The following is an 18,270-nucleotide window of genomic DNA, read 5'->3' as shown; positions in this document are numbered from 1 at the left end:
TTTGTGTGTGTGTGTGTGTGTATATATGTATATATATATATGTATATATGTATATATATATATATATATATATATATATATATATATATATATATATATATATATATATATATATATGTATATATGTATATATATATATATATATATATATATATATATATATATATATATATATATATGTGTGTGTGTGTATATATATATATATATATATATATATATATATATATATATATATATGTGTGTGTGTGTGTGTGTGTATGTATATATTTATATATATATATATATATATATATATATATATATATATATATATATACATATACATATATAAATATACACATATATATACACACACATATATATATATATACATATACATAAATAAATATACATATATATATATACATATACATATATATATATATATACATATATATATACATATATATATATATATATATATATATATATATATATATATATATATATATATATATACAGTATATATATATATACATACATATATATAATATATATATACAGTATATATATATATATATATATATATATATATATATATATATATATATATATATATATATAATACTAATTTGCCCTTCTTATCCACTGGTTCACTTACTGGAGTTGACTAATTAGTACAAATTTTAAAAGAAATTAAGTCATTCACATCCAACAATATCAAAAACTAGAAAAGAGATAGGAACATACTTCCAGATTCAGATATCACTATCCACTCTCCTAGAGCCAAGGCAAAGTCCTTCTACCGCACCCTAACAACCCCCCCCCCCATTGATACTTGTATTTATAGATTGGGTTAACTCATTTGGACTTATTTCCAGAGGAATAAAAAAAACTATGACCAACATTACTTATGATCATTACCATCATATTTTGCAGTTACAAAAATAACTGTTTGCCATTCAAATACAAACACTAGGACGTTCTAACTGGCTAGGTAGACTTCATAAATGCTCATATTGGCTGAAACTTTATTGCATGAAGTACATCACACAGATTGCATTCATCCGACTTGTACAGATAACATAAAATATATCCCATACGGGACACTTGGCCACAAAAGGTGTAAAAGGAACTAGGGCCTGTTCGGTCAAATTATTAATGCGAGATGAAGTCTTGGGCAAGGGGCTAAACTCATTAACTTGACTGGGACATATAATGTTAAATTACAAGGAGAAACCTCAATGACCTAAAAGTTTATGGAGCTGCAGGGGACTGATGAAGTAACCAAAACATAGTCCTGTACTGTACTCCTTCTTTACATTCAAAATTCCATCACAAATTGCTCGGTTTTGAGAAATTTTGCAAACATGAAAGCATATGAACAGATACAGAGGTAATCAATAGGAGCTTAATGCTATGTAAAAACATAAGATGATGAAAATGACGTTAACGTGGGGTAATGAAATGAAAACATATAAAAATAAAATAAAACACTTACATAAAGCTTCTTTCAAGGGGAGATTTCAGGTTTTTTGGTGTGCAATATCAACAGTCAATTTTCAAGATGTTCCAATCACACTTACCCTAAAATACAACAAGAAGACACGGATTAACAATAGTATGAAATCTAAGTCACAAAGTAGAGTTATTGTTAAGGAAAGAAAAAATTTTAATAGTTTTAAAGTTAAATTATATTTATCAGATTGAGAGGCATAGGAAAATAGCCTTAATATTACTTAAGTTACCATGAGATTATAGAAACTTTTATTTCATCTCTGAATACTGAATATCATGTATTTTTATAGGTCTGTAATAAATCTAGGTTACCATGAAATTATAGAAATCTTTATTTCATCTCTGAATACTGAATATTAAGTATTAGGTATTTTTATAGATCTGTAAATAATCTTAATTAATCTTATTTAAGTTATCATGAAATTATTAAAAAAAATTATTTCATCTCTGAATACTGAATATTAATTATTAAGTATTTCTATAGGTTTGTTTGAATAAAAAAAAATGAGACAAAGTTCATTCCTCACTACCAAAAGCAAAGGAAACTGTGAATTGAATGAATGATGTTTATCAAGTCTGCTTTCATCTTTACTTCCAAAATGCTTTATTGATAGGAAATCAAACATCAATCAACACTGTGAAAGTAACAATCATAATTACAATTAACAATACAGTATTATGCCTCTGTAAGTTCATGTGGTTTATAATTCAAGCTCAATAATGACATTATGCCTTTCATTCTTGATTGCTAACATTACAAAGAGAAAATAACACATTCTTTTTAAACCAGGAAACAACTAACAGTTTTCCTTTGCTTCTGGTAGAACGAATGCTCGAGATATAAACTTAACTTACCAGGTAAAGAAGAGGAGATGTGGATACTGGAAGGCAGGTCTTGTAATGAGGCTTCAAGTCATGTCTGGCCCATAACTTGATTGATGTTAGCTGCCACAACCAAAAATTAACCCTGAATGCAGGAGCTACCTAACCTAACAATCAACATAGCATATAGTCCTGATCTGCATACCTAAAGAAATATTTCATAACTTGACCTCTATACAGTATATCTATTAGCAAACTGCATGCCCCACAATGCTATTTGAACTGGGATCCTATTCTCCAAACTTTGTCCACCCTATGCCACCCAACCCTACCCCACCCAATCCTTCCTAGGCTTAAGTGCGCTTATCTTTATAGACCGATTTAAACGCCCTGTATAAAACCCTCGGACAGCAAATATTTTTTTTTTAACTCGACTGGACTATCATATTTGTATCTTTTCGTTCATTACATTAATTTTAGCCCTTCATTCATCAAACTAGTTTCATCAACTGTTCAACTAAGCCAAAGCGCATGGATTTTATTTACCTACAAGCATTCAGTACCAAGGCAAATGTTATCAATAATTCAGACATAAAATGTTTATTATAAATTCCGTGTCGACAAAAATATTCAATATCACAGCTAGCTTTCCACTACAGTAATTACTGACACCAAGATCGGATAATTGCAACTGAACTAAGGGGCGTTTCATTCCCCTACAACTTGAAGAGAGTAAACCAACAAAAAGATATCAATGTGAAACAACATTCAGAGCCCTGAAAGAACTTAAGTATTCCTGAAAAAAACATACAAATGCAAAAAAATGCTGTTAAAGTTAGAAAAATAAAAATACAGTATGTTAAAAAAAAAATATTTAACACTCACCAACTGAAGCCATCCAAAATGTGTTTTGTTTTCACCATGGATGAAACCTTGAAGGCTTTTCTTTCAATTACTAAATACATATAAGAATTACTTACTAAAAAAAAAACAGTCCCTTAAAAAATCTGCACTAAAAAAATTTTTCTAAAATCATGAGCAAGAATTGTTAGTCGTAATGTGAACTACTGTACTCTCAAATATTTTCAAATGTTATAACTTCTTAGGATGTTCCGAGGACGTTTTGCTCATTTATTGAAGCATAATTTATATGGCTTTGTTAACATGAAATACTAGATAATGGTTAAATTTGTGATCTTCAAATTCTTAGTTTATTCATTCACATACAAGTTCTCCTACATATAAGGGGCCATCAGAAAAGTTGCGTTCACAAGAAAATTAGGTACAGTACTACTATTAACTCTCTAACACTATCACCCTAGTTTTTGACAATTTAAATTGTTAAAAGACAAGCTAATGAGTTTGCACAAAATTATATCATGATCTTATTTCATTTCACAGAAGATCAGGAAGCAACATCAGTGAACATACCCAACATGCCAAGCAAGCAACTTAATTTCCAACAGCCCACACCATGAGAAGGAAAGTATCTACAGGTGTTTCTACACAGTGATGAAATTATCACTTGAAATAGAAGATTGCCTCAACTAGCAAGCACCTAGCCTAAGAGCACCTAGCCTAGCAAGCACCTAAACTAGCGAGCGCCTAACCTTGTGAAACAAAAACAAAAGGAGAAACTCCTCGACACTTTTCTTCTGTGAAATGAGGGATCACATTTTGATATAAAACTTGCAAATTTATGATAAGTGACATAATATTTAATAACAGTTAAATGTGTTATGTGTGGAGGTTTGGTAATTCTTTATTTATCATGATAACCATGCAATTAATTATAGGATTTTTCATAATTTTGTAAGAAAAAAAAAATTAAATGCTGGGTCTTCTAAAGCTCTTGACCTTGTTTTTGAGTTTCCCAAAAAAGCAAATCAAAATTATTTTTCCAAAAATTCTTTCTTATTACACTACAGCCTTCAAAGTATCATCATATACAGTGAGCCTTTACTGTACTACCATGCAAACTATATATACTACAAAATTATGTAAACACAGTACTATATTTAGCATAATCAAATGCAGTTACAGTATACAACAGAACAATAAAAATAATGATAATATAAAACATTATAAATGATATCACCATGCAAATTCTTATAAGCTATAAATCACATGACTGCAATGCCAAAAAATTAGTTCACACATGGCCAATGCAAACATTCATATTACACATATGATCATAATGGTTTAAATATTCAAGGATAAACATAATACAGATCACTTGTGGTACCAAAAAAGTTTGATAAATTAGCGTGACCATGCATTTCCTAGTAAATAAAAGGGACAGAGATTCAACATCCTTCGCTACAAAAAATCAATGCCAACATAAACGCATTTGTATAGATGATTTTCGTGATAATCTCCAGAAGAAGCTATGTAACACGTTATCTACAGAACACCATTCCCAAATCACAAATGGACGATGTTGTCATCTGTGATACAAGATTAACAAATTACCACAGGTTATGTGTTGCTGTTCAAGTATACACTCACTTTCGCAGTGCAATGGGTTACATGAACAAATATGTAGCAACGAATCGTAAGAAAGACTTGTACTATAATACAAAAAATAATACCCAAGAAAATCCAAATTTTTGACAGTTTTCATTAAAATAAGAAAATTAGCTAAAGAAAAATCTAAAATTCAAGGCTCACGTGTATCATGGCGAACATACCTGTCTGATGCCAGTGAATCTGTAGAATGAAAGGATTATCATTAGTAAGAATCTCAAGGAAAAGGCTAATTAACAGCAAAACTCTAAAAACTGTAAATTACATAAATCCCTCAATGACTTACAATTTCCCAGATTTCCAGATATAATGATAAGGTAATATTACTTTTATATACAAAATTCCAGTTTGTGGGACAAAATAACAAATTTGGGAATAATTTGTATTTTTCCTAACTATACAAACCTGGAGCTCTTTACAAAGGAGATAAAATATATTTCAGTAATAGCTGAAAATAACAAATTTGGAAGTAGTTTGTATTTTTCGAAACGATGCAAACCTGTAGCTATTCAAGGGTATTACTTTCAGCAAAGCTGAAAGCCGAGCCATTAGACTTTTAGATGAAAGACGAGCCATTAGACTTTTAGCGAGGGTTAACTAACCATCCGTTAGTTCGTGGGGTGGGAGTGTGGTGGGTAGTAACTAACCCTCTCACTCACAGACCTGGGCTGTGAGCCTCACTTTGCTTGGAAGTAGGACTTTCAGGGAGACTGGTGCTGGTGGGCCAATCTCTATACAGTAAATAACTACAGGTTTGTATCGTTGGGGAAAATACAAATTACCTCCAAATTTATAATTTGTTCCATCACTACATACAAATCAAAGCTATTTATCTTAGTTGGCTTACCCTATAGAAGGGTGAAAGTCCTTTCCAATCTGGCTTTTTGGTTTGACACTGGGATTCCCGTTTATGTGTTTTGCACATAACAGGTGGAAACCTTACACCTCGCTAAAACTATACAATGCATGGTCCGCGGTCTACTCAAGCTGTGTGTTCGTGATACTAGCAACGCAACTGTCAAGGTAAGAGTTCTTCCGAGTCATAGGAATCTTCCAAGGTTACCAAGACATTCCAAATACTGTACCCCACTCGATAGGGTATGGGGACTTCATCAGTATTGACACAATAGCAGGTTACACAAGGGAACAATGGTTCACCTGCAGTTGGTTGAGATCAGCTTTGCAGTGGACCCTGGGTGCTAATTTCCCCCAAGAGAAGGGAGGATGAAGAAAAGGAGCCAGTCTTTCTTAATCATTCATAAGACTAATTCCAGGTAATCAATGACTTCAACCTCCTGCTACTTGTCCATCAAGAAGCCAGTAGTGTTGAACCAGTTGTTGTGCAGCCACCATAGGACAAATGGAAAAAGTTTCCATGCTCCTGTTGGTTATGTCTTGCAGGTAGTGGGCGGTGAAGGTCGTCTGATGCTTCCAGAGCAGTTTCATTTGAATGCCAAGAACGTAGCAATGCCTCTTACGTCATGTTCTCTGGGTCGACGTGACGGAGGAGGACCAAGATTCAATGCTAGGTCAATAACCTTGCAAATCCAGGTAGAGATAGTGTTCTTCGTGATCCTCCTCTGGACCTTCCCCGTGCTGACTAAGAGTGCTGGTACAGGGACGAGCTGCTTATGTCTTTTGGGGTAATACCTAAAACTCCTTACTTGGACATAGTAACAGTTGATCTGGGTCATCGGTTAGAGAATGGAGACTCGTTATCTGGAAGGAATCGAATCTAGGATATGCTACCCCTGGATTTTGAGTCTTTGCAACAAACTTAGGGACGAAACTGAGGCTTACCTCTCCCCATCCCCTTAAATGGGCGATGTCATACAAGAGACCATGAAGTTTGCTAACTCTTTTGGCTGAAGCAAAGACGAGTAGGAACAACATCTTCAAACTGAGGTGGCGATCTGCTGTCTGTTGTAATGGTTCATTGGGAGGGCCCTTCAGGGACCGAAGGACTCAAACCACGTTCCATGGAGGTGGTCTCACTTCTGACTGGGGACAGGTAAGTCCATAACTTCGTATGAGAAGAGAAAGTTCCAGCGAAGAGGAAATATCTACTCCTTTCAGCTTAAAGGCACTACTCAAAGCTGAGCGGTAACCTATAGCTGGAACAGTGGCATCAAGGGGAGAGATACCCCTTCCACGACACCAACCACAGAAGACATTCCACTTCGCCTGGCAGGCTGCAGCTGATGATGATCTCAGGTGTCCAGCCATCCGCTTTGCAACTTGTTGCGAAAATCCTTTCTGAGTGAGGAGGTGCTCGATATTTTCCAGGCATGAAGTCGTAGCGATGCTACGGCTTTGTGGAAAATGTTGGCATGTGGTTGTCCGAGTAAATCGTGTCGTTGAGGGACTTCTCTTGGAAGCTTCGTCAGGAGCTGCAGAAGGTCCTGAAACCATTCTGCATGATGCCATAGCAGAGTTATGAGGGTCATTGAGAGGTTGACCGATGTTCTGGTCTTATTGAATACTCTTCTCACAAGAAAGAACGGGGAAAGGCGTAAATGTCAATGTTGTCCCACAGTTGTTGGAATGCATCTTTACAAGAGAGCCTTGGGATCCGGGACTCAGGAGCAGTACAATGGGAGCCTGAAATTTAGGGACTTGCGAACAGGCCCTTAGTCGGGGAACCCCATAAGTCAGGACTTTGTTGACTACTACATGATTCAAAGACCACTCAGAACCCACTATCTGAGTCGCTCTGCTCGGATTGTCCACGAACACATTCCTTTTGCTGGAAATCAAGAGAGCTGATAGGGTCACCGAGTTGTCTTCTGCCCATCACAGGATCTCTACTGCCAGATGGGATATGGGATAGGGGCTGCGAAAAAGTACCGCATTGTGTGTTGATGTAAGGCACTACTGTGGTGTTGTCACTCATCCCCACCACTGAGTGGCCTGCTAGGAACTGTTGAAGGGCCAGGGAGGCAGCCTTCATCTCTAAAAGGTTTATGTGTAGGTACAGTACTTTTCGGACTATAACCATAAGGCCTGAGGTTGTGTGGTGCAACATGTGGGGCCTTGACCCTTCTTTTGAAAAAGCATCAAGTCCGGGAAAAGGACGAAAAATTCGACGCTCTTCAGCAGATTTTCGAGGTCCGTCTGATCCTCTGGTCCCATGGGGATCGGAATGTCTGGGGTTAGCCACCACTGGAGAGAGCGCATCCTGAGGCGGCCATTGGGAACTAGACGGGCCAGGGATGATAGGGCCCGAGGAGACGCAACCACCTCTGGGATGGGAGTTCTCGTATGAGGAATGGTCTAGCAACCTTCCTCAGCTTCACTACCCTGTTGTCTGATGGGAAGACTTTATGAAGGTCGGTGTCTATTATCAGGGACGAATCTGAACGTTACCTCCCCCATCCCCTAGAATGGGCGATGTCATACGAGAGACCATGAAGTTCACCGACTCGCTTGGCCGAGCCAAAGCTAGTAGGAGCACCGTCTTCCATGTCAGGTTGCGATCTTAAGCCTGGCGTAATGGTTCGTAGGGAGGTCTCTTGAGAAACCTGAGAACTCGAACCACGTACCGTGGAGGAGATCTCACTTCCGACTGAGGGCAGGTAAGTCCATAACTTTGTATGAGTAGGGAAAGTTCCAGCGAAGAAGAAATGTCCATTCCTTTGAGCCTGAAGGCTAGACATAAGGCTGAGCAATAGCCTTTCACTGCCAAGACTGAAAGGAGCATTTCTTCTCACAAATACACGAAGAACTTCGCTATTGCTGGAATAGTGGCATCGAGTGGAGAGATACCCCTTCAACGACACCAACCACAGAAAACTCTCCACTTTGCCTGGTAGAACCAGCGGATGACCTTCCCAGGTGTCCAGACATTGTGTTCGCAACTTGAAAAAAACCTCTCTGCGAGGAGATGCTGGATAGTCTCCAGGCGTGAAGTCGAAGCGAAGCTACGCCTTTGTGAAAGATGTTGGCGAGTGGTTGTTTGAGTAGCTCGTGTCGTGGAGGAGGTTCTCTCGGAAGTTCCGTTAGGAGTTGCAAAAGGTCCGGAAACCATTCCGCATAATACCATAGCGGAGCTATTAGGGTCATCAAGAGATTGGCCGATATTCTGGTCTTGTTGAGTACCCTCCTCATCAGACAGAACGGGGGAAAGGCGTAAACGTTGATGTTGTCCCACCATTGCTGAAAGGCATCTTGCCAGAGTGCCTTGGGATCCGGGACTGGGGAGCAGTACAGCGGAAGCTTGAAGTTCAACGCTGTAGCGAACAGATCCACAGTCGGGGAACCCCACAAAGTCAGGACTTTGTTGGCTACTAGATGATCCAACGACCACTCGGTACTCACTATCTGAGACGCTCTGCTCAGACTGTAGGCGAGCACATTCCTCTTGCCTGGAATGAAGTGAGCCGATAGTGGAATCGAGTGGACTTCAGTCCATCTCAGTATCTCTACTGCGAGATGGGATAACTGCTCTGAAAAGGTACCTCCCTGCTTGTCGATGTAAGCCACTACTGTGGTGTTGTCGCTCATCACCACCACAGAGTGACCCGCCAGGTATTGTTGGAACTGTTGAAGAGCCAAGAATACGGCTTTCATTTCTAGCAGATTTATATGGAGGCACCTTTCTGATTCTGACCACAGGCCTGAGGTCCTGTGGTGCAGAACGTGGGGCCCCCACCATTTCTTTGAGGCGTCCAAAAACAGCATCAAATCCGGGGGGAAGACGAGAAGATCCACTCCCTTTCATAGGTTCTTGTCTGTCACCCACCACTGAAGGTCCGTCCGTTCCGCAGGACCCATCGGGATCATGACGACCGGGGAATCGTGTCCTTGATTCCACCGGGACTTGAGTCGCCATTGCAGAGATCTCATTCTGAGGCGACTGTTGGGAACTAGACGGGCCAGGGATGAGAGGTGACCGAGGAGACGTAACCCCGATTGGGCTGGGAGTTCCTCTCATCTGAGGAAAGGACTCGCGACCCTCCTTAGCCTTGCTATCCTGTCGTCTAATGGGATGGCTTTGTGGAGATGTGTCTATTATCATGCCTAGATATACCAGTCTTTGAATAGGTAGCAGAGAAGACTTCTCGAGATTTACCAGGATCCCCAGATCTTGGCAAAGTCTCAGAAGTTTTTCTCGGTGTCGAAGAAGGGCTGACTCCGAGTCTGCTAGGATCAGCCAGTCGTCCAGATAACAGAGGAGACGGATGCCGATCCTGTGTGCCCACGATGATATCAGGGTGAACACTCTGGTGAAAACCTGAGGTGCTGTGGAGAGACCGAAACACAGCACCTTGAACTGGTAAACCTTGTTGTCTAGGCTGAATCTTAAGTACTTCCTTGAAGACGGATGGACTGGGATCTGGAAGTACTGTACGCGTCCTTCAGATCCAGTGTACACATGACGTCTTGAGGTCTCACTACAAGTCTGACCGTGTCTGCCGTCTCCATGCTGAACAGGGTCTGCTTGAAAACCTGTTCACAGCTGAGAGGTCGATGACTGGTCTCCAGCCTCCAGATGCCTTCTTTACAAGAAAGAGTCGATTGAAGAAGCCTGGGGACCCGTCGACGACCTCTTGGAGAGCGCCCTTCTTCAACATGGTCTCGACTTCTGCCCGAAGGGCTTGCCCCCTTGCCGATCCCATAGCAAGGGAGCTCAACGACACTGTATCCGCTGTCAGGGGAGGTAGAGATGTTATGAATGGGACGCGATATCCTTGACTGATTACGGAAATCGTCCAGGAATCAGCCCCGAGTATCTGCCACCTGCTTGCACAACTTTGCAGGCATCCCCCTACTGGTGGACATGCAGGGGGACTGCCAATCCTAGCGTTTGCGGCCTCGGCCACTCCCCCTAGAACTTTTCCCTCCCCTGGAGAACTTTTTGCCTTTCTTGTCTTTGACATGAAAGGGCTTTAACACCGTTGTCTTCGCTGCCGTTACCAGTTTCGTCGTCTTGGTAGGACGTGGTTGCTGGGTTGCTGGAGGTTTATAGGGCTTAGATGTTAAAGCCATCTGCAGGAGGGAGTCCTGGTTGGACTTCCTCCACCTCTCAGCTGCCTGCTCCACGTCCTTAGGCTAAACAGATTTCTCCCTAAGATGGAAGAATGTCAGAGCCTGCTTATCTCGGTGATGGGAACTTTCCGGTGGAACCTCTCAGACACCGCATCTCGACGCTTCAAGATGGTGTTAGCCCACAAGTACGAGACTTGGTGGGCTAGAAACTCGATGGTACGAGTGCCTGAGAGTAGAAATGTCTCCATGGCCTTCCTGGTACTCTCCTTGGACAGGTCCTCGGATAGTAGCAGGATGCCTGGAGACCCTAAACAGATGTCCAGCCATGAAGTTGCCTGCATGGCACACTTCGCTACCTTCTCCTGGCTGAGGATCTCCGTAGCCGAGAAAGCCACCCAACTCACATACTTTACCTTTACATTTAACGCAGAGCGAATGGGGATCAACAGAGGCCTAGCCAACCAGGTCTTACACCCACTCACACACATTCTAAAAGTTTCAGGGGGGTGGCTATTTTAAATATTTATAAGAGAGATCAACAAGCAATGGTCAAAATATCAAAATCCAAAAGAAAATCCAAACAAGCGAGAGTCAAAAACAAATTATTGTACCTCACCAAAGTAAACTGCAATAAATCAGGTAAATAGCGAGTAGAATATCCAACGATGTCGCCGAGATCTGAGGAATCATGGAATGGTTCCAGGTACTCCACTGGAGGGCGCGCAGGTTGTACACCTGGCTATCCAATCGGCGATTGGCGAGAGTTTTGAAATTTCTGCCGTGACGTCAGGGACGTAAGCTATATATATAACTACTGTACCGGGTAAGTTATATGTTTAAAATTGTATTTTTCGTGATCCTCCTCTTGACCTTCCCCATGCCAACGAAAAGTGCTTGCACACAGGGGCGAGCTGCTGCAGTTCTTTTCAAGTAACACCTCAGACTCCTTACTGGACATAATAACAATGAGTCTGGATATTCGGTTACATAACGAAGACTCTATCCGGAATGGGCCGAACCTAGAGTCCAGTACACCCGGATTTTGAGTCTCAGCAACGAATTAAGGGATGTAGTTGAGGATTACTTCTCCCCATCTCCTGGAGTGGGAGATATCAGCAGATAAACCATGAAGTTCACCGACTCTTAGCCTAAAAAAACTTAAGCAGGAACACCGTTTTCCACATGAGGTGGCGATTGGAGGCCTGGCGTAATGGTTCGTAAGGGAGGCCCTTCAGGGAACGAAGGACCCGAACCACATTCTAAGGAGGTGTCCAAGCTCTGACTGGGGACAAGTAAGCTCGTATTTACGTATGAGCAAAGAAAATACCAACCAGGAGGAAATATCTACTCCTTTCGGTCTAGAGGCAAGACTCAAGGCTGAGCAGCAGCCTTTAACTGTCGAGACCGAGAGAAGAATTTCTTCCCGAAGGTATACAGTACAAGGAACTCCGCTATAGTAAGAACAGAGGCATCGAGGGCAGAGATACCCTCTCCACGACACCAACAACAGAAAATTGACCACTTTGCCTGGTAGACTGCCTCTGTGGGTTTCTTGAGGTGTCCAGCCATTCTTTTTGCAACTGGTTGCAAAAAACCTCTCTATGTGAGAAGGTGATGGACAGTCTCCGGGCGTGAAACCAAAGCAAAGGTACGGTTTTGTGGAAGATATTGGAGTGTGGTTGTTTGAGGAGGTCGTGCCATGGAGGGAGCTGCTTCGGGACCTCCGTGAGGAATTGCAGAAGTTCTGGAAACCATTCTGCATGATGCCATACCGGAGCTATAAGTCATCTACAAGTTGTTGCTTGCTCGAACCTGGTTGCGGACTTTTATTATCAGACAGAACGGGGGAAATGCGTAAGCGTCTAGGTTTATCCACTGTTGTTGAAAAGAATCTTGCCAAAGAGGTTGGGGATCCGGGTCTGGGAAGCAGTATAACGGGAGCCTGAAATTCAGGGCCGTTGTGAACAGATCCACAGTCCGGTAACCCCACAAAGTCAGGACTTTGTTGGCTATCAGAGGATTCAAAGACCACTCAGTCCCAACTATCTGTGTCGCTCTGCTCAGCTTGTCTGCTAGCACATTCCGCTTGCCCAGAATGAAGCGAGCTGATTAAGAGTTACCAAGTTGTCTTCTGCCCATTTGAGTATCTATACTGCAAGATGGCACAGCTAATACGAAAAGGTACTGCTCTGTTTCCTCAGATAAGCTACTACCGTGGTGTTGTCGCTCATCACACCACGGAGTGCTCCTCCAGAACCTGGTGGAACTGTTTGAGGGCCAGAAAGGCTGCCTTCATCTCTAAGAGATTTATGTGCTGGTACCTTTCTGATTTAGACCATTGTCCGGAGATGTAATGTTGCAGCACGTGGGCCCCCTACCCTTCTTTTGATGCATCCAAAAAAAGAACCATTCCGGGGGAGAGACGAGAAGATCGACCCCTTTACAGAGGTTCAGATCCACCAGCCACCATCTAAGATCTGACAGTTCCTCTAGCCCTATGCGGACCAGATGATCCCTGAAATCGCTGGACTGATTCCACTGGGATTTCAGATGGCACTGGAGAGATCTCACCCTGAGGTGACTGTTGGAGACCAGTCGGGTCAGAGAAGATATATGACAGAGGAGGCGAAGCCAACTCTGCGCCGGAGCTCTTCTCGTTTGAGGAAGACCTGTGCTATCTTCCTCAGCTTCGGAATTCTTTTGTCTGATAGGAAAGCTTTGTGCCTTAAGGTGTCTAAGTGCATGCCTAGGTATACAAGTTCTTGAGAGGGAAGCAGATGAGACTTCTCGAGGTTTACCACGATCCCCAGATCCTGGCAAAATCTTAGAAGCTCGTCTCGGTAGCGGAGAAGGACCGCATCCGAGTCTGCCAGAATCAGCCAGTCGACCAAGTATCTGTGGGCCTAAGATGACACTATGGCGAATATTCTTGAGAAGACCTGGGGTGCTGTGAAAAGACCGAAACACAGTACCATGAACTGGAAAAGCTTCTGTTCTGGTTGTGCATGAATCTTAGATACTTCCTGGAAGAGAGATGGATTGGGATCTGGAAGTATGCGTCCTTCAGATCTAGAGTGCACACGAAGTCCTACGGTCTTATCGTTTGTCTGACAGTGTCGGCCGTCTCCATTCTGAACGGGGTTTGTTCGACAAACCTGTTCAGATCCGAAAGGTCGATTACTGGTCTCCAGCCTCCAGACGCCTTTCTCACAAGAAAGAGTCGATTGAAAAAGCCTGGGGACCCGTCAAGGACCTCTTAGAGAGCGCCCTTCTCCAACAAGGTCTGGACTTCTGCCCTGAGGGCACACTCTTGTGCGGATCTGTTCGCATAGAAGTTTGATGGAACTGGCACTCGAGTCAGTGGAGGAAGAGAGTGAACGGGACGCGATACCCTGAATGAATCACCTCGACCGTCCAGGGCTCGGCCCCATGGTGAAGCCACATCTGCCAGCAGCTTTGCAGGCATCCCCCCCACAGGTGAACAAATGGGAGGACTGCCTATCCTAGTGGGAACGGCCTCGGCCGGATCCCTTCTTTCCCTTTCCTCCACAAAAGGACTTATTACCATGAAAGGCTTGCTTGGACCCCTTTGAACCCTGTTGTTTTGGGTCTCTAGCCCTTTTTGCTTGCAGTTTCGGCTGTGGTTTCCATTGTGGTTGAGAGGGGTAAGGTGTGGCTGTCAAGACCTTTTGGATGAGAGAGTCCTGGCTGGACTTCCTCCACCTCTCTGCCACCCGCTCGACATCATCGGGGTTGAACAGGGAATTACCTTCAAAAGATGCATTCCTCAGTCATTTCATTTCGGCCTGAGAGAGATGTCTATGGAATCTGCCTATGACGGCATCTCTCCTCTTCAGGATGGTGTTGGCCCAAAGGTTCACCACCTGATGGGAGAGAAACTCGATGGCCCTGTACCAGACAATAGGAAAGTGTCCATAGACTGCCTGGAGGCCTCCCGAGACATCCTTAGACCAAATCAGTTGTCCTTAAGACCCCAACCAGAAGTCTAGCCACGAAGTCGCCTGTATGGCTTACTTCGCCACCTCCTGGTTGAGGATATTCGAAGCCGAAAATGACAAATTCGTAGATAATTTGTATTTTTCCTAACTATACAAACATGATATTTTGATTATAAAATAAATTTTTGAATATACTTACCCGGTGAATATATAATAGCTGACGTCTCCGACGGCTCGACAGAAAAACACAAAAACTCGCGAGCGATCGCCATGAAGGTTGCGGGTGTGCCCACCAGCGCCAACTATCGGCCAGATACCGCATATACATGTAAACAGCTCCAGTTCTTCTCATCCCGCTGGGTCTCTATCGGGGAGGAAGGGGGGGCCTTTAATTTATATATTCACCGGGTAAGTATATTCAAAAATTTATTTTATAATCAAAATATCATTTTTAAATATTAAACTAAGCCGGTGAATATATAATAGCTGATTCACACCCATGGTGGTGGGTAGAGACCAGTATTTATATAGTTTACGGTGTATATGCTTAGAGTTTTTGACAGTTATATCATAACAAAACCCAAATATATATAGGTACCTGGTAAGGAAGCTGACTTTGACGATTACTCTGCCTTGTTAGTCTGTCTTCCTCACGAAGCCCAGCCATCCTCTTAGGATGCTGAAAGACTCCCAGGAGCTGAAGTATCAAGGGCGGCAACCCATACAACAGGATCTCATCAAACCCCTAATCTGGGCGCTCTCAAGAAATGACATTTGACCACCCGCCAAATCAACCAGGATGCGAAAGGCTTCTTAGCCTTCCGTACAACCCAAAAACAAGATTAAAAACATTTCAAGAGACAGATTAAAAGGATATTGGAATTAAGGGAATGTAGTGGTAGAACCCTCACCCACTACTGCACTCGCTGCAACGAATGGACCCAGTGTGTAGCAGTCCTCATAAAGAGTCTGGACATCTTTTAAGTAAAATGACGCGAATACAGACTTGCTTCTCCAAAAGGTCGCGTCCATAATACTTCGCAGAGATCTATTTTGCTTAAAGGCCACGGAAGTTGCTATAGCTCTTACTTCGTGTGTCTTAACTTTAAGCAAGCAACGGTCTGTTTCACTCAAGTGAGAATGAGCCTCTCGGATTAAAAATCTGATAAAATATGACAAAGCATTCTTTGACATAGGTAATGATGGCTTCTTAACTGAGCACCATAAGGCCTCAGATCCACCTCGTAAGGACTTAGTACAAGCTAAGTAGAACTTAAGAGCTCTAACTGGACACAGTACTCTTTCAAGTTCGTTGCCTACGATCTCTGACAGGCAAGGTATATCAAATGACTTAGGCCAAGGACGAGAAGGCAGTTCATTTTTGGCCAGGAAACCAAGCTGAAGTGAACATGTGGCTTTATCTGTGGAAAAGCCGATGTTCTTACTGAAGGCATGAATCTCACTGACCCTTTTAGCCGAAGCCAAGCACACTAGGAAAAGTGTCTTGAGGGTGAGATCCTTCAGGGAGGCTGAATGTAATGGCTCAAACCTGTCTGACATCAGGAACCTTAGGACCACGTCTAAGTTCCATCCAGGAGTTGCCATACGACGTTCCTTAGAGGTCTCGAAAGACTTAAGGAGATCTTGGAGATCTTTATTATTGGAAAGATCTAAGCCTCTATGTCGAAAGACCGAAGCCAACATGCTCCTGTAGCCCTTAATAGTGGGTGCTGAGAGGGAGCAAACATTTCTCAGATGTAATAGAAAATCTGCGATTTGGGCTACAGAGGTACTGGAAGAGGACACAGATGTTGACTTGCACCAGTCTCGAAAGACTTCCCACTTCGACTGGTATACTTTGATGGTAGAAGCTCTCCTAGCTCTCGCAATCGCACTGGCTGCCTCCTTCGAAAAGCCTCGAGCTCTTGAGAGTCTTTCGATAGTCTGAAGGCAGTCAGACGAAGCGCGGAGAGGCTTTGATGAACATCCTTTACGTGGGGCTGACGTAAGAGATCTACCTTAGAGGAAGACTCCTTGGAATATCTACCAGCCATTGAAGTACCTCGGTGAACCACTCTCTCGCGGGCCAGAGGGGAGCAACCAACGTCAACCTTGTCCCTTCGTGAGAGGCGAACTTCTGCAGTACCTTGTTGACTATCTTGAATGGTGGGAATGCATACAAGTCCAGGTGAGACCAGTCCAGTAGAAACGCGTCTATGTGGATCGCCTCTGGATCTGGGACTGGTGAGCAATAGATTGGGAGCCTTTTGGTCAACGAGGTGGCAAAGAGGTCTTGGTGGGTTGAAAGTCGCCCAAAGACTCTTGCACACGTCCTTGTGGAGGGTCCATTCCGTGGGTATCACCTGACCTCTCCGACTGAGACAGTCTGCCAAGACGTTCAAGTCCCCCTGGATGAATCTTGTCAACAGGGAGATGCCTCGATTTTTTGACCATATGAGGAGGTCCCTTGCGATCACGTACAGCGTGTGGGAGTGAGTGCCTCCTTGCTTGGAGATGTACGCCAAAGCTGTGGTGTTGTCTGAATTGACCTCTACCATTTTGTTTCGAAGAATGCTCTCGAAATTCATCAAGGCCAAGTGGACTGCTAATAGCTCCTTGCCGTTGATGTGCATGCTCTTCTGAACTGAGGTCCACAGACCCGAGCATTCCCGACCGTCCAGGGTCGCACCCCAACCCAAATCCGACGCGTCTGAGAACAACACGTGGTTTGGGTTCTTGACTGCTAGGGACAGGCCCTCTCTCAGACTGATGTTGCTGTCCCACCAGTTCAGGCATGCTTTTACTGGTTCGGAGACCGGGATTGATACAGCCTCTAAAGTCTTGCCCTTGTTCCAGTGAGAGTCTAAATGGAACTGGAGAGGCCGAAGGTGCAGTCTCCCTAGCGAGACAAACTGCTCCAGGGATGACAGAGTCCCTACGAGACTCATCCAACTCCTTACTGAACAACGTTCTCTTTTCAGCATTAGCTGGACTTTGAGCAGGGCTTGTTCTATTCGGGTGGCAGACGGAAAAGCCCGAAAAACTAGACTGCGAATCTCCATCCCCAAATATAGAATCGTCTGGGATGGGATCAGTTGGGACTTTTCTAAGTTGACCAAAAGTCCCAACTCCTTGGCCAGACCCAACGTCCAATGTAGATCCTGCAGACAGCGATGACTGGACGATGCTCTGAGAAGCCAGTTGTCCAAGTACAGGGAGGCTCGAATTCCCGATAGATGAAGGAATTTTGCCACATTCCTCATGAGCCTCATAAACACGAGAGGAGCAGGACTGAGGCCGAATCACAGTGCTCGAAACTGGTACACTACATTCCTGTAAACAAACCTCAGAAACGGTTGGGAATCCGGGTGTATAGGAATGTGGAAGTACGCATCTCGCAGGTCGAGAGAGACCATCCAGTCTCCCTCTCTGACCGCTGCTAAGACGGACTTCGTGGTCTCCATCGTAAATTTTGTTT

The 18,270-nt window shown here is 43.0% G+C and overlaps 1 protein-coding gene across 1 annotated transcript in view; it reads right to left on the bottom strand.

Annotated features, from left to right (window-relative positions):
* Positions 1–18,270, bottom strand: part of LOC137655869 (WD repeat-containing protein 76-like) — a 476,385-nt gene that overhangs the window by 386,042 nt on the left and 72,073 nt on the right. The window lies entirely within an intron of this gene.

Source organism: Palaemon carinicauda, chromosome 16 (genome assembly GCF_036898095.1).
Source record: "Palaemon carinicauda isolate YSFRI2023 chromosome 16, ASM3689809v2, whole genome shotgun sequence".
Classification (NCBI taxonomy): Eukaryota; Metazoa; Arthropoda; class Malacostraca; order Decapoda; family Palaemonidae; genus Palaemon; species Palaemon carinicauda.
Note: the sequence above shows the minus strand (reverse complement) of the source record. Positions and strands in the feature narration are given on the sequence as shown.